Source organism: Ctenocephalides felis, unplaced genomic scaffold, assembly GCF_003426905.1.
Source record: "Ctenocephalides felis isolate EL2017-DRISC unplaced genomic scaffold, ASM342690v1 CF-g0.4_SCAFFOLD_03573, whole genome shotgun sequence".
NCBI lineage: Eukaryota > Metazoa > Arthropoda > Insecta > Siphonaptera > Pulicidae > Ctenocephalides > Ctenocephalides felis.
In genome coordinates, this window is record NW_020539727.1 from 2,888,537 (window position 1) to 2,908,659 (window position 20,123).

Here is a 20,123-nt window from a genome sequence, read left to right on the forward strand (position 1 = left end):
CATATGGTCTAGTGGCTAGGATACCTGGCTTTCACCCAGGAGGCTCGGGTTCGATTCCCGGTATGGGAATAACTTCGTATATTTAACATTTTATGCAATTGGTATTAAACATTTAATTAAAAGTTCCTCGCAGCAAAAAAAGATATATATATGCGTGTTCATATATCCCATATGGTCTAGTGGCTAGGATACCTGGCTTTCACCCAGGAGGCTCGGGTTCGATTCCCGGTATGGGAATAACTTCGTATATTTAACATTTTCAATTGGTATTAAACATTTAATTAAAGTTCCTCGCAGCAAAAAAAGATATATAGCGTGTTCATATATCCCATATGGTCTAGTGGCTAGGATACCTGGCTTTCACCCAGGAGGCTCGGGTTCGATTCCCGGTATGGGAATAACTTCGTATATTTAACATTTTATGCAATTGGTATTAACATTTAATTAAAAGTTTCCAGCAAAAATATATATAGCGTATTCCATATATCCCATATGGTCTAGTGGCTAGGATACCTGGCTTTCACCCAGGAGGCTCGGGTTCGATTCCCGGTATGGGAATAACTTCGTATATTTAACATTTTATGCAATTGGTATTAAACATTTAATTAAAGTTCCTCGCAGCAAAGATATATATAGCGTGTTCATATATCCCATATGGTCTAGTGGCTAGGATACCTGGCTTTCACCCAGGAGGCTCGGGTTCGATTCCCGGTATGGGAATAACTTCGTATATTTAACATTTTATGCAATTGGTATTAAACATTTAATTAAAAGTTCCTCGCAAAAGATATATATATGCATCATATATCCCATATGGTCTAGTGGCTAGGATACCTGGCTTTCACCCAGGAGGCTCGGGTTCGATTCCCGGTATGGGAATAACTTCGTATATTTAACATTTTATGCAATTGGTATTAAACATTTAATTAAAGTTCCTCGCAGCAAAAAAAGATATATATAGTGCATTCATATATCCCATATGGTCTAGTGGCTAGGATACCTGCTTTCACCCAGGAGGCTCGGGTTCGATTCCCGGTATGGGAATAACTTCGTATATTTAACATTTTATGCAATTGGTATTAAACATTTAATTAAAAGTTCCTCGCAGCAAAAAAAGATATATAGCGTGTTCATATATCCCATATGGTCTAGTGGCTAGGATACCTGGCTTTCACCCAGGAGGCTCGGGTTCGATTCCCGGTATGGGAATAACTTTATATATTTTGCAATTGGTATTAACGTTATTAAAAGTTCCTCGCAGCAAAAACAATATATATATATATATATATATATATATAGCGTATTCATATATCCCATATGGTCTAGTGGCTAGGATACCTGGCTTTCACCCAGGAGGCTCGGGTTCGATTCCCGGTATGGGAATATCTTCGTATGTTTAACATTTTATGCAATTGGTATTAAACATTTAATTCAAAGTTCCTCGCAGCAAAAAATATATATATATATAGTATATAGCGTGTTCATATATCCCATATGGTCTAGTGGCTAGGATACCTGGCTTTCACCCAGGAGGCTCGGGTTCGATTCCCGGTATGGGAATAACTTCGTATATTTAACATTTTATGCAATTGGTATTAAACTTTAATTCAAAGTTCCTCGCAGCAAAAAAGATATATAGTGCATCCATATATCGGTCTAGTGGCTAGGATACCTGGCTTTCACCCAGGAGGCTCGGGTTCGATTCCCGGTATGGGAATAACTTCGTATATTTAACATTTTATGCAATTGGTATTAAACATTTAATTAAAGTTCCTCGCAGCAAAAAAGATATATATAGCGTGTTCATATATCCCATATGGTCTAGTGGCTAGGATACCTGGCTTTCACCCAGGAGGCTCGGGTTCGATTCCCGGTATGGAATAACTTTATATTTTTGCAATTGGTATTAACGTTATTAAAAGTTCCTCGCAGCAAAAAAAGATATATATATAGCGTATTCATATATCCCATATGGTCTAGTGGCTAGGATACCTGGCTTTCACCCAGGAGGCTCGGGTTCGATTCCCGGTATGGGAATAACTTCGTATATTTAACATTTTATGCAATTGGTATTAAACATTTAATTCAAAGTTCCTCGCAGCAAAAAAAGATATATATAGCGTGTTCATATATCCCATATGGTCTAGTGTCTAGGATGCCTGGCTTTCACCCAGGAGGCTCGGGTTCGATTCCCGGTATGGGAATAACTTCGTATATTTAACATTTTATGCAATTGGTATTAAACATTTAATTCAAAGTTCCTCGCAGCAAAAAAGATATATATATATAGTAGCGTGTTCATATATCCCATATGGTCTAGTGGCTAGGATACCTGGCTTTCACCCAGGAGGCTCGGGTTCGATTCCCGGTATGGGAATAACTTCGTATATTTAACATTTTATGCAATTGGTATAAACATTTAATTAAAAGTTCCTCGCAGCAAAAAAGATATATATAGTGCATCCATATATCCCATATGGTCTAGTGGCTAGGATACCTGGCTCTCACCCAGGAGGCTCGGGTTCGATCCCGGTATGGGAATAACTTCGTATATTTAACATTTATGCAATTGGTATTAAACATTTAATTAAAAGTTCCTCGCAGCAAAAAAAGATATATATAGCGTTCATATATCCCATATGGTCTAGTGGCTAGGATACCTGGCTTTCACCCAGGAGGCTCGGGTTCGATTCCCGTATGGGAATAACTTTATATATTTTCAATTGGTATTAAACATTTAATTAAAAGTTCCTCGCAGCAAAAAAAGATATATATATATGCGTGTCATATATCCCATATGGTCTAGTGGCTAGGATACCTGGCTTTCACCCAGGAGGCTCGGGTTCGATTCCCGGTATGGGAATAACTTTATATATTTTTGCAATTGGTATTAACATTAATTAAAAGTTCCTCGCAGCAAAAAAAGATATATATAGCGTGTTCATATATCCCATATGGTCTAGTGGCTAGGATACCTGGCTTTCACCCAGGAGGCTCGGGTTCGATTCCCGGTATGGGAATAACTTCGTATATTTAACATTTTATGCAATTGGTATTAAACATTTAATTAAAAGTTCCTCGCAGCAAAAAAGATATATATAGTGCATTCATATATCCCATATGGTCTAGTGGCTAGGATACCTGGCTCTCCCAGGAGGCTCGGGTTCGATTCCCGGTATGGGAATAACTTCGTATATTTAACATTTTATGCAATTGGTATTAAACATTTAATTAAAAGTTCCTCGCAGCAAAAAAAGATATATAGCGTGTTCATATATCCCATATGGTCTAGTGGCTAGGATACCTGGCTTTCACCCAGGAGGCTCGGGTTCGATTCCCGGTATGGGAATAACTTCGTATATTTTATGCAATTGGTATTAACATTTAATTAAAAGTTCCTCGCAGCAAAAAAAGATATATATAGCGTGTTCATATATCCCATATGGTCTAGTGGCTAGGATACCTGGCTTTCACCCAGGAGGCTCGGGTTCGATTCCCGGTATGGGAATAACTTCGTATATATTTTGCAATTGGTATTAAACATTTAATTAAAAGTTCCTCGCAGCAAAAAGATATATATAGCGTGTTCATATATCCCATATGGTCTAGTGGCTAGGATACCTGGCTTTCACCCAGGAGGCTCGGGTTCGATTCCCGGTATGGGAATAACTTCGTATATTTAACATTTTATGCAATTGGTATTAAACATTTAATTAAAAGTTCCTCGCAGCAAAAAAAGATATATAGCGTGTTCATATATCCCATATGGTCTAGTGGCTAGGATACCTGGCTTTCACCCAGGAGGCTCGGGTTCGATTCCCGGTATGGGAATAACTTCGTATATTCATTTGCAATTGGTATTAAACATTAATAAAAGTTCCTCGCAGCAAAAAAAGATATATATAGCGTGTTCATATATCCCATATGGTCTAGTGGCTAGGATACCTGGCTTTCACCCAGGAGGCTCGGGTTCGATTCCCGGTATGGGAATAACTTCGTATATATTTTATGCAATTGGTATTAACATTTAATTAAAAGTTCCTCGCAGCAAAAAAGATATATATATAGCGTATTCATATATCCCATATGGTCTAGTGGCTAGGATACCTGGCTTTCACCCAGGAGGCTCGGGTTCGATTCCCGGTATGGGAATAACTTCGTATATTTAACATTTTATGCAATTGGTATTAAACATTTAATTAAAAGTTCCTCGCAGCAAAAAAGATATATATATATAGTATTATATATCATATATCCCATATGGTCTAGTGGCTAGGATACCTGGCTTTCACCCAGGAGGCTCGGGTTCGATTCCCGGTATGGGAATAACTTCGTATATTTAACATTTTATGCAATTGGTATTAAACATTTAATTAAAAGTTCCTCGCAGCAAAAAAAGATATATATATATAGCGTGTTCATATATCCCATATGGTCTAGTGGCTAGGATACCTGGCTTTCACCCAGGAGGCTCGGGTTCGATTCCCGGTATGGGAATAACTTCGTATATTTAACATTTTATGCAATTGGTATTAAACATTTAATTCAAAGTTCCTCGCAGCAAAAAAAGATATATATAGCGTGTTCATATATCCCATATGGTCTAGTGGCTAGGATACCTGGCTTTCACCCAGGAGGCTCGGGTTCGATTCCCGGTATGGGAATAACTTCGTATATTTAACATTTTATGCAATTGGTATTAAACATTTAATTAAAAGTTCCTCGCAGCAAAAAAAGATATATATAGTGCATCCATATATCCCATATGGTCTAGTGGCTAGGATACCTGGCTTTCACCCAGGAGGCTCGGGTTCGATTCCCGGTATGGGAATAACTTCGTATATTTAACATTTTATGCAATTGGTATTAAACATTTAATTAAAAGTTCCTCGCAGCAAAAAAAGATATATAGCGTGTTCATATATCCCATATGGTCTAGTGGCTAGGATACCTGGCTTTCACCCAGGAGGCTCGGGTTCGATTCCCGGTATGGGAATAACTTTATATATTTTGCAATTGGTATTAACGTTATTAAAAGTTCCTCGCAGCAAAAGAAGATATAATATATATATATATATAATAATATATATATATAGCGTGTTCATATATCCCATATGGTCTAGTGGCTAGGATACCTGGCTTTCACCCAGGAGGCTCGGGTTCGATTCCCGGTATGGGAATATCTTCGTATGTTTAACATTTTATGCAATTGGTATTAAACATTTAATTCAAAGTTCCTCGCAGCAAAAAAAGATATATATATAGCGTGTTCATATATCCCATATGGTCTAGTGGCTAGGATACCTGGCTTTCACCCAGGAGGCTCGGGTTCGATTCCCGGTATGGGAATAACTTCGTATATTTAACATTTTATGCAATTGGTATTAAACATTTAATTCAAAGTTCCTCGCAGCAAAAAAGATATATATATAGCGTGTTCATATATCCCATATGGTCTAGTGGCTAGGATACCTGGCTCTCACCCAGGAGGCTCGGGTTCGATTCCCGGTATGGGAATAACTTCGTATATTTAACATTTTATGCAATTGGTATTAAACATTTAATTAAAAGTTCCTAAAAGATATATATAGTGCATCCATATATCCCATATGGTCTAGTGGCTAGGATACCTGGCTCTCACCCAGGAGGCTCGGGTTCGATTCCCGGTATGGGAATAACTTCGTATATTTAACATTTTATGCAATTGGTATTAAACATTTAATTAAAGTTCCTAAAATATATATATGCATCCATATATCCCATATGGTCTAGTGGCTAGGATACCTGGCTCTCACCCAGGAGGCTCGGGTTCGATTCCCGGTATGGGAATAACTTCGTATATTTAACATTTTATGCAATTGGTATTAAACATTTAATTAAAAGTTCCTCGCAGCAAAAAAAGATATATAGCGTGTTCATATATCCCATATGGTCTAGTGGCTAGGATACCTGGCTTTCACCCAGGAGGCTCGGGTTCGATTCCCGGTATGGGAATAACTTTATATATTTTTGCAATTGGTATTAAACATTAATTAAAAGTTCCTCGCAGCAAAAAAAGATATATATATAGCGTATTCATATATCCCATATGGTCTAGTGGCTAGGATACCTGGCTTTCACCCAGGAGGCTCGGGTTCGATTCCCGGTATGGGAATAACTTCGTATATTTATTTTGCAATTGGTATTAACATTTTAAAAGTTCCTCGCAGCAAAAAAAGATATATATAGCGTGTTCATATATCCCATATGGTCTAGTGGCTAGGATACCTGGCTTTCACCCAGGAGGCTCGGGTTCGATTCCCGGTATGGGAATAACTTCGTATATTTAACATTTTATGCAATTGGTATTAAACATTTAATTAAAAGTTCCTCGCAGCAAAAAAGATATATATATCGTATTCATATATCCCATATGGTCTAGTGGCTAGGATACCTGGCTTTCACCCAGGAGGCTCGGGTTCGATTCCCGGTATGGGAATAACTTCGTATATTTAACATTTTATGCAATTGGTATTAAACATTTAATTAAAAGTTCCTCGCAGCAAAAAAGATATATATATATTGCATCATATATCCCATATGGTCTAGTGGCTAGGATACCTGGCTTTCACCCAGGAGGCTCGGGTTCGATTCCCGGTATGGGAATAACTTCGTATATATTTTGCAATTGGTATTAACATTATTAAAAGTTCCTCGCAGCAAAAAAAGATATATATAGCGTGTTCATATATCCTATATGGTCTAGTGGCTAGGATACCTGGCTTTCACCCAGGAGGCTCGGGTTCGATTCCCGGTATGGGAATAACTTCGTATATTTAACATTTTATGCAATTGGTATTAAACATTTAATTAAAAGTTCCTCGCAGCAAAAAAAGATATATATAGCGTGTTCATATATCCCATATGGTCTAGTGGCTAGGATACCTGGCTTTCACCCAGGAGGCTCGGGTTCGATTCCCGGTATGGAATAACTTCGTATATTTAACATTTTATGCAATTGGTATTAAACATTTAATTAAAAGTTCCTCGCAGCAAAAAAGATATATAGCGTGTTCATATATCCCATATGGTCTAGTGGCTAGGATACCTGGCTTTCACCCAGGAGGCTCGGGTTCGATTCCCGGTATGGGAATAACTTCGTATATTTAACATTTTATGCAATTGGTATTAAACATTTAATTCAAAGTTCCTCGCAGCAAAAAAAATATATATATAGCGTGTTCATATATCCCATATGGTCTAGTGGCTAGGATACCTGGCTTTCACCCAGGAGGCTCGGGTTCGATTCCCGGTATGGGAATAACTTCGTATATTTAACATTTTATGCAATTGGTATTAAACATTTAATTCAAAGTTCCTCGCAGCAAAAAAGATATATAGTCATCCATATATCCCATATGGTCTAGTGGCTAGGATACCTGGCTTTCACCCAGGAGGCTCGGGTTCGATTCCCGGTATGGGAATAACTTCGTATATTTAACATTTTATGCAATTGGTATTAAACATTTAATTAAAAGTTCCTCGCAGCAAAAAAGATATATAGCGTGTTCATATATCCCATATGGTCTAGTGGCTAGGATACCTGGCTTTCACCCAGGAGGCTCGGGTTCGATTCCCGGTATGGGAATAACTTTATATATTTTGCAATTGGTATTAACATTTATTAAAAGTTCCTCGCAGCAAAAAAGATATATATATAGCGTGTTCATATATCCCATATGGTCTAGTGGCTAGGATACCTGGCTTTCACCCAGGAGGCTCGGGTTCGATTCCCGGTATGGGAATAACTTCGTATATTTAACATTTTATGCAATTGGTATTAAACATTTAATTAAAGTTCCTCGCAGCAAAAAAAGATATATATATATATATATAGCGTGTTCATATATCCCATATGGTCTAGTGGCTAGGATACCTGGCTTTCACCCAGGAGGCTCGGGTTCGATTCCCGGTATGGGAATAACTTCGTATATTTAACATTTTATGCAATTGGTATTAAACATTTAATTAAAAGTTCCTCGCAGCAAAAAAGATATATATAGTGCATCCATAGTGGCTAGGATACCTGGCTCTCACCCAGGAGGCTCGGGTTCGATTCCCGGTATGGGAATAACTTCGTATATTTAACATTTTATGCAATTGGTATTAAACATTTAATTAAAAGTTCCTCGCAGCAAAAAAAGATATATAGCGTGTTCATATATCCCATATGGTCTAGTGGCTAGGATACCTGGCTTTCACCCAGGAGGCTCGGGTTCGATTCCCGGTATGGGAATAACTTTATATATTTTATGCAATTGGTATTAACATTTATTAAAAGTTCCTCGCAGCAAAAAAAGATATATATATAGTATATACATATATCCCATATGGTCTAGTGGCTAGGATACCTGGCTTTCACCCAGGAGGCTCGGGTTCGATTCCCGGTATGGGAATAACTTCGTATATTAACATTTTATGCAATTGGTATTAAACATTTAATTAAAAGTTCCTCGCAGCAAAAAAAGATATATATATAGCGTGTTCATATATCCCATATGGTCTAGTGGCTAGGATACCTGGCTTTCACCCAGGAGGCTCGGGTTCGATTCCCGGTATGGGAATAACTTCGTATTTTAACATTTTATGCAATTGGTATTAAACATTTAATTAAAAGTTCCTCGCAGCAAAAAAAGATATATATAGTAGCGTGTTCATATATCCCATATGGTCTAGTGGCTAGGATACCTGGCTTTCACCCAGGAGGCTCGGGTTCGATTCCCGGTATGGGAATAACTTCGTATATTTAACATTTTATGCAATTGGTATTAAACATTTAATTAAAAGTTCCTCGCAGCAAAAAAGATATATAGCGTGTTCATATATCCCATATGGTCTAGTGGCTAGGATACCTGGCTTTCACCCAGGAGGCTCGGGTTCGATTCCCGGTATGGGAATAACTTCGTATATTTAACATTTTATGCAATTGGTATTAAACATTTAATTAAAAGTTCCTCGCAGCAAAAAAAGATATATATATAGCGTGTTCATATATCCCATATGGTCTAGTGGCTAGGATACCTGGCTTTCACCCAGGAGGCTCGGGTTCGATTCCCGGTATGGGAATAACTTCGTATATTTAACATTTTATGCAATTGGTATTAAACATTTAATTAAAAGTTCCTCGCAGCAAAAAAAGATATATAGCGTGTTCATATATCCCATATGGTCTAGTGGCTAGGATACCTGGCTTTCACCCAGGAGGCTCGGGTTCGATTCCCGGTATGGGAATAACTTCGTAATTTATTTTATGCAATTGGTATTAAACATTTAATTAAAGTTCCTCGCAGCAAAAAAAATATATATATATAGCGTATTCATATATCCCATATGGTCTAGTGGCTAGGATACCTGGCTTTCACCCAGGAGGCTCGGGTTCGATTCCCGGTATGGGAATAACTTCGTATATTTAACATTTTATGCAATTGGTATTAAACATTTAATTCAAAGTTCCTCGCAGCAAAAAAAGATATATATATATAGCGTGTTCATATATCCCATATGGTCTAGTGGCTAGGATACCTGGCTTTCACCCAGGAGGCTCGGGTTCGATTCCCGGTATGGGAATAACTTCGTATATTTAACATTTTATGCAATTGGTATTAAACATTTAATTCAAAGTTCCTCGCAGCAAAAAAAGATATATATATATAGCGTGTTCATATATCCCATATGGTCTAGTGGCTAGGATACCTGGCTTTCACCCAGGAGGCTCGGGTTCGATTCCCGGTATGGGAATAACTTCGTATATTTAACATTTTGCAATTGGTATTAAACATTAATTAAAAGTTCCTCGCAGCAAAAAAGATATATATATAGCGTATTCATATATCCCATATGGTCTAGTGGCTAGGATACCTGGCTTTCACCCAGGAGGCTCGGGTTCGATTCCCGGTATGGGAATAACTTCGTATATTTAACATTTTATGCAATTGGTATTAAACATTTAATTAAAAGTTCCTCGCAGCAAAAAAAGATATATATATATATAGCGTGTTCATATATCCCATATGGTCTAGTGGCTAGGATACCTGGCTTTCACCCAGGAGGCTCGGGTTCGATTCCCGGTATGGGAATATCTTCGTATGTTTAACATTTTATGCAATTGGTATTAAACATTTAATTCAAAGTTCCTCGCAGCAAAAAAATATATATATATATATATATATATATATATCGTGTTCTAATCCATATGGTCTAGTGGCTAGGATACCTGGCTTTCACCCAGGAGGCTCGGGTTCGATTCCGGTATGGGAATAACTTCGTATATTTACATTTTATGCAATTGGTATTAAACATTTAATTAAAGTTCCTCGCAGCAAAAAAAGATATATATAGTGCATTCATATATCCCATATGGTCTAGTGGCTAGGATACCTGGCTTTCACCCAGGAGGCTCGGGTTCGATTCCCGGTATGGGAATAACTTCGTATATTTAACATTTTATGCAATTGGTATTAAACATTTATTAAAAGTTCCTCGCAGCAAAAAAAGATATATAGCGTGTTCATATATCCCATATGGTCTAGTGGCTAGGATACCTGGCTTTCACCCAGGAGCTCGGGTTCGATTCCCGGTATGGGAATAACTTCGTATATATTTTGCAATTGGTATTAACATTATTAAAAGTTCCTCGCAGCAAAAAAAGATATATATAGCGTGTTCATATATCCCATATGGTCTAGTGGGCTAGGATACCTGGCTTTCACCCAGGAGGCTCGGGTTCGATTCCCGGTATGGGAATAACTTCGTATATTTAACATTTTATGCAATTGGTATTAAACATTTAATTAAAAGTTCCTCGCAGCAAAAAAGATATATATATCGTGTTCATATATCCCATATGGTCTAGTGGCTAGGATACCTGGCTTTCACCCAGGAGGCTCGGGTTCGATTCCCGGTATGGGAATAACTTCGTATATTTAACATTTTATGCAATTGGTATTAAACATTTAATTAAAAGTTCCTCGCAGCAAAAAAAGATATATAGCATGTTCATATATCCCATATGGTCTAGTGGCTAGGATACCTGGCTTTCACCCAGGAGGCTCGGTTTAACATTTTATGCAATTGGTATTAAACATTTAATTAAAAGTTCCTCGCAGCAAAAAAAGATATATATATATATATAGTGTTCATATATCCCATATGGTCTAGTGGCTAGGATACCTGGCTTTCACCCAGGAGGCTCGGGTTCGATTCCCGGTATGGGAATAACTTCGTATATTTAACATTTTATGCAATTGGTATTAAACATTTAATTAAAAGTTCCTCGCAGCAAAAAAGATATATAGTGCATTCATATATCCCATATGGTCTAGTGGCTAGGATACCTGGCTTTCACCCAGGAGGCTCGGGTTCGATTCCCGGTATGGGAATAACTTCGTATATTTAACATTTTATGCAATTGGTATTAAACATTTAATTAAAAGTTCCTCGCAGCAAAAAAAGATATATATAGCGTGTTCATATATCCCATATGGTCTAGTGGCTAGGATACCTGGCTTTCACCCAGGAGGCTCGGGTTCGATTCCCGGTATGGGAATAACTTTATATATTTTGCAATTGGTATTAAACATTTAATTAAAAGTTCCTCGCAGCAAAAAAGATATATATAGCGTATTCATATATCCCATATGGTCTAGTGGCTAGGATACCTGGCTTTCACCCAGGAGGCTCGGGTTCGATTCCCGGTATGGGAATAACTTCGTATTTTAACATTTTATGCAATTGGTATTAAACATTTAATTCAAAGTTCCTCGCAGCAAAAAAAGATATATATATAAGCGTGTTCATATATCCCATATGGTCTAGTGGCTAGGATACCTGGCTTTCACCCAGGAGGCTCGGGTTCGATTCCCGGTATGGGAATAACTTCGTATATTTAACATTTTATGCAATTGGTATTAAACATTTAATTAAAAGTTCCTCGCAGCAAAAAAAGATATATATGGTTATAATATATAATCCTCCTATATAGTATCATATCGTAGTATCCTATCTCCCATATTTTCTAGTGGCTAGGATACCTGGCATTTCACCCAGGAGGCTCGGGTTCGATTCCCGGTATGGGAATAACTTCGTATATTTAACATTTTATGCAATTGGTATTAAACATTTAATTAAAGTTTCCTCGCAGCAAAAAAAATATATATATGTGTATCATTCATATATCCCATATGGTCTAGTGGCTAGGATACCTGGCTTTCACCCAGGAGGCTCGGGTTCGATTCCCGGTATGGGAATAACTTCGTATATTTAACATTTTATGCAATTGGTATTAAACATTTAATTAAAAGTTCCTCGCAGCAAAAAAGAATATATAGCGTGTTCTATATCCCATATGGTCTAGTGGCTAGGATACCTGGCTTTCACCCAGGAGGCTCGGGTTCGATTCCCGGTATGGGAATAACTTATATTTATTTTATGCAATTGGTATTAACATTTATTAAAAGTTCCTCGCAGCAAAAAAGATATATATAGCGTGTTCATATATCCCATATGGTCTAGTGGCTAGGATACCTGGCTTTCACCCAGGAGGCTCGGGTTCGATTCCCGGTATGGGAATAACTTCGTATATTTAACATTTTATGCAATTGGTATTAAACATTTAATTAAAGTTCCTCGCAGCAAAAAGATATATATAGCGTATTCATATATCCCATATGGTCTAGTGGCTAGGATACCTGGCTTTCACCCAGGAGGCTCGGGTTCGATTCCCGGTATGGGAATAACTTCGTATATTTAACATTTTATGCAATTGGTATTAAACATTTAATTAAAAGTTCCTCGCAGCAAAAAAGATATATAGCGTGTTTCATATATCCCATATGGTCTAGTGGCTAGGATACCTGGCTTTCACCCAGGAGGCTCGGGTTCGATTCCCGTATGGGAATAACTTCGTATATTTAACATTTTATGCAATTGGTATTAAACATTTAATTAAAGTTCCTCGCAGCAAAAAAATATATATATATATGCGTGTTCATATATCCCATATGGTCTAGTGGCTAGGATACCTGGCTTTCACCCAGGAGGCTCGGGTTCGATTCCCGATGGGAATAACTTCGTATATTTAACATTTTATGCAATTGGTATTAAACATTTAATTAAAAGTTCCTCGCAGCAAAAAAGATATATAGTAGCATTCATATATCCCATATGGTCTAGTGGCTAGGATACCTGGCTTTCACCCAGGAGGCTCGGGTTCGATTCCCGGTATGGGAATAACTTCGTATATTTAACATTTTATGCAATTGGTATTAAACATTTAATTAAAAGTTCCTCGCAGCAAAAAAAGATATATATAGCGTATTCATATATCCCATATGGTCTAGTGGCTAGGATACCTGGCTTTCACCCAGGAGGCTCGGGTTCGATTCCCGGTATGGGAATAACTTCGTATATTTAACATTTTTGCAATTGGGTATTAAACATTTAATTAAAAGTTCCTCGCAGCAAAAAAGATATATATAGCGTTTCATATATCCCATATGGTCTAGTGGCTAGGATACCTGGCTTTCACCCAGGAGGCTCGGGTTCGATTCCCGGTATGGGAATAACTTCGTATATTTAACATTTTATGCAATTGGTATTAAACATTTAATTAAAGTTCCTCGCAGCAAAAAAAGATATATATCGTATTCATATATCCCATATGGTCTAGTGGCTAGGATACCTGGCTTTCACCCAGCCCAGGAGGCTCGGGTTCGATTCCCGGTATGGGAATAACTTCGTATATTTAACATTTTATGCAATTGGTATTAAACATTTAATTAAAGTTCCTCGCAGCAAAAAAAGATATATAGCGTGTCATATATCCCATATGGTCTAGTGGCTAGGATACCTGGCTTTCACCCAGGAGGCTCGGGTTCGATTCCCGGTATGGGAATAACTTCGTATATTTAACATTTTATGCAATTGGTATTAAACATTTAATTCAAGTTCCTCGCAGCAAAAAAGATATATATATATAGCGTGTTCATATATCCTATATGGTCTAGTGGCTAGGATACCTGGCTTTCACCCAGGAGGCTCGGGTTCGATTCCCGGTATGGGAATAACTTCGTATATTTAACATTTTATGCAATTGGTATTAAACATTTAATTAAAAGTTCCTCGCAGCAAAAAAAGATATATAGTGCATCCATATATCCCATATGGTCTAGTGGCTAGGATACCTGGCTTCACCCAGGAGGCTCGGGTTCGATTCCCGGTATGGGAATAACTTCGTATATTTAACATTTTATGCAATTGGTATTAAACATTTATTAAAAGTTCCTCGCAGCAAAAAAGATATATAGCTGTTCATATATCCCATATGGTCTAGTGGCTAGGATACCTGGCTTTCACCCAGGAGGCTCGGGTTCGATTCCCGGTATGGGAATAACTTTATATATTTTGCAATTGGTATTAACGTTATTAAAAGTTCCTCGCAGCAAAAAAAGATATATATAGCGTATTCATATATCCCATATGGTCTAGTGGCTAGGATACCTGGCTTTCACCCAGGAGGCTCGGGTTCGATTCCCGGTATGGGATATCTTCGTATGTTTAACATTTATGCAATTGGTATTAAACATTTAATTCAAAGTTCCTCGCAGCAAAAAAAGATATATATATATATAGCGTGTTCATATATCCTATATGGTCTAGTGGCTAGGATACCTGGCTTTCACCCAGGAGGCTCGGGTTCGATTCCCGGTATGGGAATATCTTCGTATGTTTAACATTTTATGCAATTGGTATTAAACATTTAATTCAAAGTTCCTCGCAGCAAAAAAAGATATATATATATATATATATATATATATATATATATAGCGTGTTCATATATCCCATATGGTCTAGTGGCTAGGATACCTGGCTTTCACCCAGGAGGCTCGGGTTCGATTCCCGGTATGGGAATAACTTCGTATATTTAACATTTTATGCAATTGGTATTAAACATTTAATTAAAAGTTCCTCGCAGCAAAAAAAAGATATATAGCGTGTTCATATATCCCATATGGTCTAGTGGCTAGGATACCTGGCTCTCACCCAGGAGGCTCGGGTTCGATTCCCGGTATGGGAATAACTTCGTATATTTAACATTTTATGCAATTGGTATTAAACATTTAATTAAAAGTTCCTCGCAGCAAAAAAAGATATATAGCGTGTTCATATATCCCATATGGTCTAGTGGCTAGGATACCTGGCTTTCACCCAGGAGGCTCGGGTTCGATTCCCGGTATGGGAATAACTTCCTGGGTGAGAGCCGGTATGGGAATAACTTTATATATTTTGCAATTGGTATTAACGATTTATTAAAAGTTCCTCGCAGCAAAAAAAGATATATATATAGCGTATTCATATATCCCATATGGTCTAGTGGCTAGGATACCTGGCTTTCACCCAGGAGGCTCGGGTTCGATTCCCGGTATGGGAATATCTTCGTATGTTTAACATTTTATGCAATTGGTATTAAACATTTAATTCAAAGTTCCTCGCAGCAAAAAAAGATATATATATAGCGTGTTCATATATCCCATATGGTCTAGTGGCTAGGATACCTGGCTTTCACCCAGGAGGCTCGGGTTCGATTCCGGTATGGGAATAACTTCGTATATTTAACATTTTATGCAATTGGTATTAAACATTTAATTAAAAGTTCCTCGCAGCAAAAAAAATATATATATATATAGCGTGTTCATATATATATGGTCTAGTGGCTAGGATACCTGGCTTTCACCCAGGAGGCTCGGGTTCGATTCCCGGTATGGGAATAACTTCGTATATTTAACATTTTATGCAATTGGTATTAAACATTTAATTAAAAGTTCCTCGCAGCAAAAAAAGATATATATAGTGCATTCATATATCCCATATGGTCTAGGCTAGGATACCTGGCTTTCACCCAGGAGGCTCGGGTTCGATTCCCGGTATGGGAATAACTTCGTATATTTAACATTTTATGCAATTGGTATTAAACATTTAATTAAAAGTTCCTCGCAGCAAAAAAGATATATATAGCGTGTTCATATATCCCATATGGTCTAGTGGCTAGGATACCTGGCTTTCACCCAGGAGGCTCGGGTTCGATTCCCGGTATGGGAATAACTTTATATATTTATGCAATTGGTATTAAACATTTATTAAAAGTTCCTCGCAGCAAAAAAAGATATATATGGTAGTGGCTAGGATACCTGGCTTTCACCCAGGAGGCTCGGGTTCGATTCCCGGTATGGGAATAATTTTATATTTTATGCAATTGGTAAAATTTATTAAAAGTTCCTCGCAGCAAAAAAGATATATATAGCGTGTTCATATATCCCATATGGTCTAGTGGCTAGGATACCTGGCTTCACCCAGGAGGCTCGGGTTCGATTCCGGTATGGGAATAACTTCGTATATTTAACATTTTATGCAATTGGTATTAAACATTTAATTAAAGTTCCTCGCAGCAAAAAAAGATATAGGGTTCATATATCCCATATGGTCTAGTGGCTAGGATACCTGGCTTTCACCCAGGAGGCTCGGGTTCGATTCCCGGTATGGGAATAACTTCGTATATTTAACATTTTATGCAATTGGTATTAACATTTAATTAAAAGTTCCTCGCAGCAAAAAAAGATATATATAGTGCATTCATATATCCCATATGGTCTAGTGGCTAGGATACCTGGCTTTCACCCAGGAGGCTCGGGTTCGATTCCCGGTATGGGAATAATTCGTATATTTAACATTTTATGCAATTGGTATTAAACATTTAATTAAAAGTTCCTCGCAGCAAAAAAAGATATATATAGTGCATTCATATATCCCATATGGTCTAGTGGCTAGGATACCTGGCTTTCACCCAGGAGGCTCGGGTTCGATTCCCGGTATGGGAATAACGTTATATTTTTGCAATTGGTATAACATTTAATTAAAAGTTCCTCGCAGCAAAAAAAGATATATATAGCGTGTTCATATATCCCATATGGTCTAGTGGCTAGGATACCTGGCTTTCACCCAGGAGGCTCGGGTTCGATTCCCGGTATGGGAATAACTTCGTATATTTAACATTTTATGCAATTGGTATTAAACATTTAATTAAAAGTTCCTCGCAGCAAAAAAAGATATATAGCGTGTTCATATATCCCATATGGTCTAGTGGCTAGGATACCTGGCTTTCACCCAGGAGGCTCGGGTTCGATTCCCGGTATGGGAATAACTTCGTATATTTAACATTTTATGCAATTGGTATTAAACATTTAATTAAAAGTTCCTCGCAGCAAAAAAAGATATATATAGCGTGTTCATATATCCCATATGGTCTAGTGGCTAGGATACCTGGCTTTCACCCAGGAGGCTCGGGTTCGATTCCCGGTATGGGAATAACTTCGTATATTAACATTTTATGCAATTGGTATTAAACATTTAATTAAAATTCCTCGCAGCAAAAAAAAGATATATAGCGTGTTCATATATCCCATATGGTCTAGTGGCTAGGATACCTGGCTTTCACCCAGGAGGCTCGGGTTCGATTCCCGGTATGGGAATAACTTCGTATATTTAACATTTTATGCAATTGGTATTAAACATTTAATTAAAAGTTCCTCGCAGCAAAAAAGATATATATATATATATATATATATATCATATATAGTGTTCATATATCCATATGGTCTAGTGGCTAGGATACCTGGCTTTCACCCAGGAGGCTCGGGTTCGATTCCCGGTATGGGAATAACTTCGTATATTAACATTTTATGCAATTGGTATTAAACATTTAATTAAAAGTTCCTCGCAGCAAAAAAAAGATATATATAGCGTGCATCATATATCCCATATGGTCTAGTGGCTAGGATACCTGGCTTTCACCCAGGAGGCTCGGGTTCGATTCCGGTATGGGAATAACTTCGTATATTTAACATTTTATGCAATTGGTATTAAACATTTAATTAAAAGTTCCTCGCAGCAAAAAAAGATATATATAGTGCATTCATATATCCCATATGGTCTAGTGGCTAGGATACCTGGCTCTCACCCAGGAGGCTCGGGTTCGATTCCCGGTATGGGAATAACTTTATATATTTTATGCAATTGGTATTAAACATTTAATTAAAGTTCCTCGCAGCAAAAAAAGATATATATAGCGTGTTCATATATCCCATATGGTCTAGTGGCTAGGATACCTGGCTTTCACCCAGGAGGCTCGGGTTCGATTCCCGGTATGGGAATAACTTCGTATATTTAACATTTTATGCAATTGGTATTAAAATTTAATTAAAAGTTCCTCGCAGCAAAAAAAGATATATAGCGTGTTCATATATCCCATATGGTCTAGTGGCTAGGATACCTGGCTTTCACCCAGGAGGCTCGGGTTCGATTCCCGGTATGGGAATAACTTCGTATATTTAACATTTTATGCAATTGGTATTAAACATTTAATTAAAAGTTCCTCGCAGCAAAAAAAGATATATATATATAGCATTCATATATCCCATATGGTCTAGTGGCTAGGATACCTGGCTTTCACCCAGGAGGCTCGGGTTCGATTCCCGGTATGGAATAACTTCGTATATTTAACATTTTATGCAATTGGTATTAAACATTTAATTAAAAGTTCCTCGCAGCAAAAAAAGATATATATATAGCGTATCTATATCCCATATGGTATTCTAGTGGCTAGGATACCTGGCTTTCACCCAGGAGGCTCGGGTTCGATTCCCGGTATGGGAATAACTTCGTATATTTAACATTTATGCAATTGGTATTAAACATTTAATTAAAGTTCCTCGCAGCAAAAAAGATATATATAGTGCATCATATATCCCATATGGTCTAGTGGCTAGGATACCTGGCTCTCACCCAGGAGGCTCGGGTTCGATTCCCGGTATGGGAATAACTTCGTATATTAACATTTATGCAATTGGTATTAAACATTTAATTAAAAGTTCCTCGCAGCAAAAAAAAGATATATAGCGTGTTCATATATCCCATATGGTCTAGTGGCTAGGATACCTGGCTTTCACCCAGGAGGCTCGGGTTCGATTCCCGGTATGGGAATAACTTATATATTTGCAATTGGTATTAACGTTATAAAATTTCGCAGCAAAAAAGTATTAATATATATATATATATATATATATATATATATATATATATATATATATATAGCGTGTTCATATATCCCATATGGTCTAGTGGCTAGGATACCTGGCTTTCACCCAGGAGGCTCGGGTTCGATTCCCGGTATGGGAATATCTTCGTATGTTTAACATTTTATGCAATTGGTATTAAACATTTAATTCAAAGTTCCTCGCAGCAAAAAAAGATATATATATAGCGTGTTCATATATCCCATATGGTCTAGTGGCTAGGATACCTGGCTTTCACCCAGGAGGCTCGGGTTCGATTCCCGGTATGGGAATAACTTCGTATATTTAACATTTTATGCAATTGGTATTAAACATTTAATTAAAAGTTCCTCGCAGCAAAAAAAGATATATAGCGTGTTCATATATCCCATATGGTCTAATGGCTAGGATACCTGGCTCTCACCCAGGAGGCTCGGGTTCGATTCCCGGTATGGGAATAACTTCGTATATTTAACATTTTATGCAATTGGTATTAAACATTTAATTAAAAGTTCCTAAAAGATATATATAGTGCATCCATATATCCCATATGGTCTAGTGGCTAGGATACCTGGCTCTCACCCAGGAGGCTCGGGTTCGATCCCCGGTATGGGAATAACTTCGTATATTTAACATTTTATGCAATTGGTATTAAACATTTAATTAAAAGTTCCTAAAAGATATATATAGTGCATTCATATATCCCATATGGTCTAGTGGCTAGGATACCTGGCTTTCACCCAGGAGGCTCGGGTTCGATTCCCGGTATGGGAATAACTTCGTATATTTAACATTTTATGCAATTGGTATTAAACATTTAATTAAAAGTTCCTCGCAGCAAAAAAGATATATATAGTGCATTCATATATCCCATATGGTCTAGTGGCTAGGATACCTGGCTCTCACCCAGGAGGCTCGGGTTCGATTCCCGGTATGGGAATAATTCGTATATTTAACATTTTATGCAATTGGTATTAAACA

The 20,123-nt window shown here is 37.5% G+C and overlaps 65 non-coding genes across 65 annotated transcripts; all 65 read left to right on the plus strand.

Moving 5' to 3' along the window:
• Window positions 1-2,470: 2,470 nt before the first annotated feature.
• Trnae-cuc lies at window positions 2,471-2,541 on the plus strand. The gene has a single exon. It is a non-coding gene; the product is annotated as a tRNA-Glu (tRNA).
• Window positions 2,542-3,114: 573 nt separating this feature from the next.
• Window positions 3,115-3,184, plus strand: Trnar-ucu. The gene has a single exon. It is a non-coding gene; the product is annotated as a tRNA-Arg (tRNA).
• A 2,261-nt stretch (window positions 3,185-5,445) lies between these two features.
• Trnae-cuc lies at window positions 5,446-5,517 on the plus strand. Its single transcript has one exon. It is a non-coding gene; the product is annotated as a tRNA-Glu (tRNA).
• An 86-nt stretch (window positions 5,518-5,603) lies between these two features.
• Window positions 5,604-5,675, plus strand: Trnae-cuc. Its single transcript has one exon. It is a non-coding gene; the product is annotated as a tRNA-Glu (tRNA).
• An 82-nt stretch (window positions 5,676-5,757) lies between these two features.
• Window positions 5,758-5,829, plus strand: Trnae-cuc. The gene has a single exon. It is a non-coding gene; the product is annotated as a tRNA-Glu (tRNA).
• A 411-nt stretch (window positions 5,830-6,240) lies between these two features.
• On the plus strand, window positions 6,241-6,312 carry Trnae-uuc. Its single transcript has one exon. It is a non-coding gene; the product is annotated as a tRNA-Glu (tRNA).
• A 94-nt stretch (window positions 6,313-6,406) lies between these two features.
• Window positions 6,407-6,478, plus strand: Trnae-uuc. The gene has a single exon. It is a non-coding gene; the product is annotated as a tRNA-Glu (tRNA).
• Window positions 6,479-6,573: 95 nt separating this feature from the next.
• On the plus strand, window positions 6,574-6,645 carry Trnae-uuc. Its single transcript has one exon. It is a non-coding gene; the product is annotated as a tRNA-Glu (tRNA).
• A 415-nt stretch (window positions 6,646-7,060) lies between these two features.
• Trnae-uuc lies at window positions 7,061-7,132 on the plus strand. The gene has a single exon. It is a non-coding gene; the product is annotated as a tRNA-Glu (tRNA).
• Window positions 7,133-7,228: 96 nt separating this feature from the next.
• Window positions 7,229-7,300, plus strand: Trnae-uuc. The gene has a single exon. It is a non-coding gene; the product is annotated as a tRNA-Glu (tRNA).
• Window positions 7,301-7,391: 91 nt separating this feature from the next.
• On the plus strand, window positions 7,392-7,463 carry Trnae-uuc. Its single transcript has one exon. It is a non-coding gene; the product is annotated as a tRNA-Glu (tRNA).
• Window positions 7,464-7,555: 92 nt separating this feature from the next.
• Window positions 7,556-7,627, plus strand: Trnae-uuc. Its single transcript has one exon. It is a non-coding gene; the product is annotated as a tRNA-Glu (tRNA).
• Window positions 7,628-7,712: 85 nt separating this feature from the next.
• On the plus strand, window positions 7,713-7,784 carry Trnae-uuc. The gene has a single exon. It is a non-coding gene; the product is annotated as a tRNA-Glu (tRNA).
• Window positions 7,785-7,888: 104 nt separating this feature from the next.
• Window positions 7,889-7,960, plus strand: Trnae-uuc. The gene has a single exon. It is a non-coding gene; the product is annotated as a tRNA-Glu (tRNA).
• A 243-nt stretch (window positions 7,961-8,203) lies between these two features.
• Window positions 8,204-8,275, plus strand: Trnae-uuc. The gene has a single exon. It is a non-coding gene; the product is annotated as a tRNA-Glu (tRNA).
• An 88-nt stretch (window positions 8,276-8,363) lies between these two features.
• Trnae-uuc lies at window positions 8,364-8,435 on the plus strand. The gene has a single exon. It is a non-coding gene; the product is annotated as a tRNA-Glu (tRNA).
• A 96-nt stretch (window positions 8,436-8,531) lies between these two features.
• On the plus strand, window positions 8,532-8,603 carry Trnae-uuc. The gene has a single exon. It is a non-coding gene; the product is annotated as a tRNA-Glu (tRNA).
• Window positions 8,604-8,700: 97 nt separating this feature from the next.
• Window positions 8,701-8,772, plus strand: Trnae-uuc. Its single transcript has one exon. It is a non-coding gene; the product is annotated as a tRNA-Glu (tRNA).
• A 92-nt stretch (window positions 8,773-8,864) lies between these two features.
• On the plus strand, window positions 8,865-8,936 carry Trnae-uuc. The gene has a single exon. It is a non-coding gene; the product is annotated as a tRNA-Glu (tRNA).
• Window positions 8,937-9,033: 97 nt separating this feature from the next.
• On the plus strand, window positions 9,034-9,105 carry Trnae-uuc. The gene has a single exon. It is a non-coding gene; the product is annotated as a tRNA-Glu (tRNA).
• Window positions 9,106-9,198: 93 nt separating this feature from the next.
• Trnae-uuc lies at window positions 9,199-9,270 on the plus strand. Its single transcript has one exon. It is a non-coding gene; the product is annotated as a tRNA-Glu (tRNA).
• A 93-nt stretch (window positions 9,271-9,363) lies between these two features.
• On the plus strand, window positions 9,364-9,435 carry Trnae-uuc. Its single transcript has one exon. It is a non-coding gene; the product is annotated as a tRNA-Glu (tRNA).
• Window positions 9,436-9,534: 99 nt separating this feature from the next.
• On the plus strand, window positions 9,535-9,606 carry Trnae-uuc. The gene has a single exon. It is a non-coding gene; the product is annotated as a tRNA-Glu (tRNA).
• Window positions 9,607-9,705: 99 nt separating this feature from the next.
• Trnae-uuc lies at window positions 9,706-9,777 on the plus strand. The gene has a single exon. It is a non-coding gene; the product is annotated as a tRNA-Glu (tRNA).
• Window positions 9,778-9,870: 93 nt separating this feature from the next.
• On the plus strand, window positions 9,871-9,942 carry Trnae-uuc. Its single transcript has one exon. It is a non-coding gene; the product is annotated as a tRNA-Glu (tRNA).
• A 101-nt stretch (window positions 9,943-10,043) lies between these two features.
• Trnae-uuc lies at window positions 10,044-10,115 on the plus strand. Its single transcript has one exon. It is a non-coding gene; the product is annotated as a tRNA-Glu (tRNA).
• A 274-nt stretch (window positions 10,116-10,389) lies between these two features.
• Window positions 10,390-10,461, plus strand: Trnae-uuc. The gene has a single exon. It is a non-coding gene; the product is annotated as a tRNA-Glu (tRNA).
• A 415-nt stretch (window positions 10,462-10,876) lies between these two features.
• Window positions 10,877-10,948, plus strand: Trnae-uuc. Its single transcript has one exon. It is a non-coding gene; the product is annotated as a tRNA-Glu (tRNA).
• Window positions 10,949-11,181: 233 nt separating this feature from the next.
• Window positions 11,182-11,253, plus strand: Trnae-uuc. The gene has a single exon. It is a non-coding gene; the product is annotated as a tRNA-Glu (tRNA).
• A 92-nt stretch (window positions 11,254-11,345) lies between these two features.
• On the plus strand, window positions 11,346-11,417 carry Trnae-uuc. The gene has a single exon. It is a non-coding gene; the product is annotated as a tRNA-Glu (tRNA).
• A 95-nt stretch (window positions 11,418-11,512) lies between these two features.
• Trnae-uuc lies at window positions 11,513-11,584 on the plus strand. Its single transcript has one exon. It is a non-coding gene; the product is annotated as a tRNA-Glu (tRNA).
• Window positions 11,585-11,669: 85 nt separating this feature from the next.
• On the plus strand, window positions 11,670-11,741 carry Trnae-uuc. The gene has a single exon. It is a non-coding gene; the product is annotated as a tRNA-Glu (tRNA).
• A 97-nt stretch (window positions 11,742-11,838) lies between these two features.
• On the plus strand, window positions 11,839-11,910 carry Trnae-uuc. The gene has a single exon. It is a non-coding gene; the product is annotated as a tRNA-Glu (tRNA).
• A 302-nt stretch (window positions 11,911-12,212) lies between these two features.
• On the plus strand, window positions 12,213-12,284 carry Trnae-uuc. Its single transcript has one exon. It is a non-coding gene; the product is annotated as a tRNA-Glu (tRNA).
• Window positions 12,285-12,376: 92 nt separating this feature from the next.
• Window positions 12,377-12,448, plus strand: Trnae-uuc. The gene has a single exon. It is a non-coding gene; the product is annotated as a tRNA-Glu (tRNA).
• Window positions 12,449-12,534: 86 nt separating this feature from the next.
• Trnae-uuc lies at window positions 12,535-12,606 on the plus strand. Its single transcript has one exon. It is a non-coding gene; the product is annotated as a tRNA-Glu (tRNA).
• Window positions 12,607-12,698: 92 nt separating this feature from the next.
• On the plus strand, window positions 12,699-12,770 carry Trnae-uuc. The gene has a single exon. It is a non-coding gene; the product is annotated as a tRNA-Glu (tRNA).
• A 424-nt stretch (window positions 12,771-13,194) lies between these two features.
• Trnae-uuc lies at window positions 13,195-13,266 on the plus strand. Its single transcript has one exon. It is a non-coding gene; the product is annotated as a tRNA-Glu (tRNA).
• A 95-nt stretch (window positions 13,267-13,361) lies between these two features.
• Trnae-uuc lies at window positions 13,362-13,433 on the plus strand. Its single transcript has one exon. It is a non-coding gene; the product is annotated as a tRNA-Glu (tRNA).
• Window positions 13,434-13,526: 93 nt separating this feature from the next.
• On the plus strand, window positions 13,527-13,598 carry Trnae-uuc. Its single transcript has one exon. It is a non-coding gene; the product is annotated as a tRNA-Glu (tRNA).
• Window positions 13,599-13,858: 260 nt separating this feature from the next.
• Trnae-uuc lies at window positions 13,859-13,930 on the plus strand. Its single transcript has one exon. It is a non-coding gene; the product is annotated as a tRNA-Glu (tRNA).
• Window positions 13,931-14,353: 423 nt separating this feature from the next.
• Window positions 14,354-14,425, plus strand: Trnae-uuc. Its single transcript has one exon. It is a non-coding gene; the product is annotated as a tRNA-Glu (tRNA).
• A 449-nt stretch (window positions 14,426-14,874) lies between these two features.
• On the plus strand, window positions 14,875-14,946 carry Trnae-uuc. Its single transcript has one exon. It is a non-coding gene; the product is annotated as a tRNA-Glu (tRNA).
• A 94-nt stretch (window positions 14,947-15,040) lies between these two features.
• Window positions 15,041-15,112, plus strand: Trnae-cuc. The gene has a single exon. It is a non-coding gene; the product is annotated as a tRNA-Glu (tRNA).
• Window positions 15,113-15,205: 93 nt separating this feature from the next.
• Trnae-uuc lies at window positions 15,206-15,277 on the plus strand. Its single transcript has one exon. It is a non-coding gene; the product is annotated as a tRNA-Glu (tRNA).
• Window positions 15,278-15,394: 117 nt separating this feature from the next.
• Trnae-uuc lies at window positions 15,395-15,466 on the plus strand. Its single transcript has one exon. It is a non-coding gene; the product is annotated as a tRNA-Glu (tRNA).
• Window positions 15,467-16,062: 596 nt separating this feature from the next.
• On the plus strand, window positions 16,063-16,134 carry Trnae-uuc. The gene has a single exon. It is a non-coding gene; the product is annotated as a tRNA-Glu (tRNA).
• Window positions 16,135-16,506: 372 nt separating this feature from the next.
• Trnae-uuc lies at window positions 16,507-16,578 on the plus strand. Its single transcript has one exon. It is a non-coding gene; the product is annotated as a tRNA-Glu (tRNA).
• A 94-nt stretch (window positions 16,579-16,672) lies between these two features.
• Trnae-uuc lies at window positions 16,673-16,744 on the plus strand. The gene has a single exon. It is a non-coding gene; the product is annotated as a tRNA-Glu (tRNA).
• A 94-nt stretch (window positions 16,745-16,838) lies between these two features.
• Window positions 16,839-16,910, plus strand: Trnae-uuc. The gene has a single exon. It is a non-coding gene; the product is annotated as a tRNA-Glu (tRNA).
• Window positions 16,911-16,993: 83 nt separating this feature from the next.
• Window positions 16,994-17,065, plus strand: Trnae-uuc. Its single transcript has one exon. It is a non-coding gene; the product is annotated as a tRNA-Glu (tRNA).
• Window positions 17,066-17,158: 93 nt separating this feature from the next.
• Window positions 17,159-17,230, plus strand: Trnae-uuc. The gene has a single exon. It is a non-coding gene; the product is annotated as a tRNA-Glu (tRNA).
• A 95-nt stretch (window positions 17,231-17,325) lies between these two features.
• On the plus strand, window positions 17,326-17,397 carry Trnae-uuc. Its single transcript has one exon. It is a non-coding gene; the product is annotated as a tRNA-Glu (tRNA).
• Window positions 17,398-17,489: 92 nt separating this feature from the next.
• On the plus strand, window positions 17,490-17,561 carry Trnae-uuc. Its single transcript has one exon. It is a non-coding gene; the product is annotated as a tRNA-Glu (tRNA).
• A 450-nt stretch (window positions 17,562-18,011) lies between these two features.
• On the plus strand, window positions 18,012-18,083 carry Trnae-cuc. Its single transcript has one exon. It is a non-coding gene; the product is annotated as a tRNA-Glu (tRNA).
• An 87-nt stretch (window positions 18,084-18,170) lies between these two features.
• Trnae-uuc lies at window positions 18,171-18,242 on the plus strand. The gene has a single exon. It is a non-coding gene; the product is annotated as a tRNA-Glu (tRNA).
• Window positions 18,243-18,334: 92 nt separating this feature from the next.
• Window positions 18,335-18,406, plus strand: Trnae-uuc. Its single transcript has one exon. It is a non-coding gene; the product is annotated as a tRNA-Glu (tRNA).
• A 429-nt stretch (window positions 18,407-18,835) lies between these two features.
• On the plus strand, window positions 18,836-18,907 carry Trnae-cuc. Its single transcript has one exon. It is a non-coding gene; the product is annotated as a tRNA-Glu (tRNA).
• A 92-nt stretch (window positions 18,908-18,999) lies between these two features.
• Trnae-uuc lies at window positions 19,000-19,071 on the plus strand. The gene has a single exon. It is a non-coding gene; the product is annotated as a tRNA-Glu (tRNA).
• A 123-nt stretch (window positions 19,072-19,194) lies between these two features.
• Trnae-uuc lies at window positions 19,195-19,266 on the plus strand. Its single transcript has one exon. It is a non-coding gene; the product is annotated as a tRNA-Glu (tRNA).
• Window positions 19,267-19,363: 97 nt separating this feature from the next.
• Window positions 19,364-19,435, plus strand: Trnae-uuc. The gene has a single exon. It is a non-coding gene; the product is annotated as a tRNA-Glu (tRNA).
• A 93-nt stretch (window positions 19,436-19,528) lies between these two features.
• Window positions 19,529-19,600, plus strand: Trnae-cuc. Its single transcript has one exon. It is a non-coding gene; the product is annotated as a tRNA-Glu (tRNA).
• An 86-nt stretch (window positions 19,601-19,686) lies between these two features.
• Window positions 19,687-19,758, plus strand: Trnae-cuc. Its single transcript has one exon. It is a non-coding gene; the product is annotated as a tRNA-Glu (tRNA).
• An 86-nt stretch (window positions 19,759-19,844) lies between these two features.
• Window positions 19,845-19,916, plus strand: Trnae-uuc. Its single transcript has one exon. It is a non-coding gene; the product is annotated as a tRNA-Glu (tRNA).
• A 94-nt stretch (window positions 19,917-20,010) lies between these two features.
• Window positions 20,011-20,082, plus strand: Trnae-cuc. Its single transcript has one exon. It is a non-coding gene; the product is annotated as a tRNA-Glu (tRNA).
• Window positions 20,083-20,123: the final 41 nt, after the last annotated feature.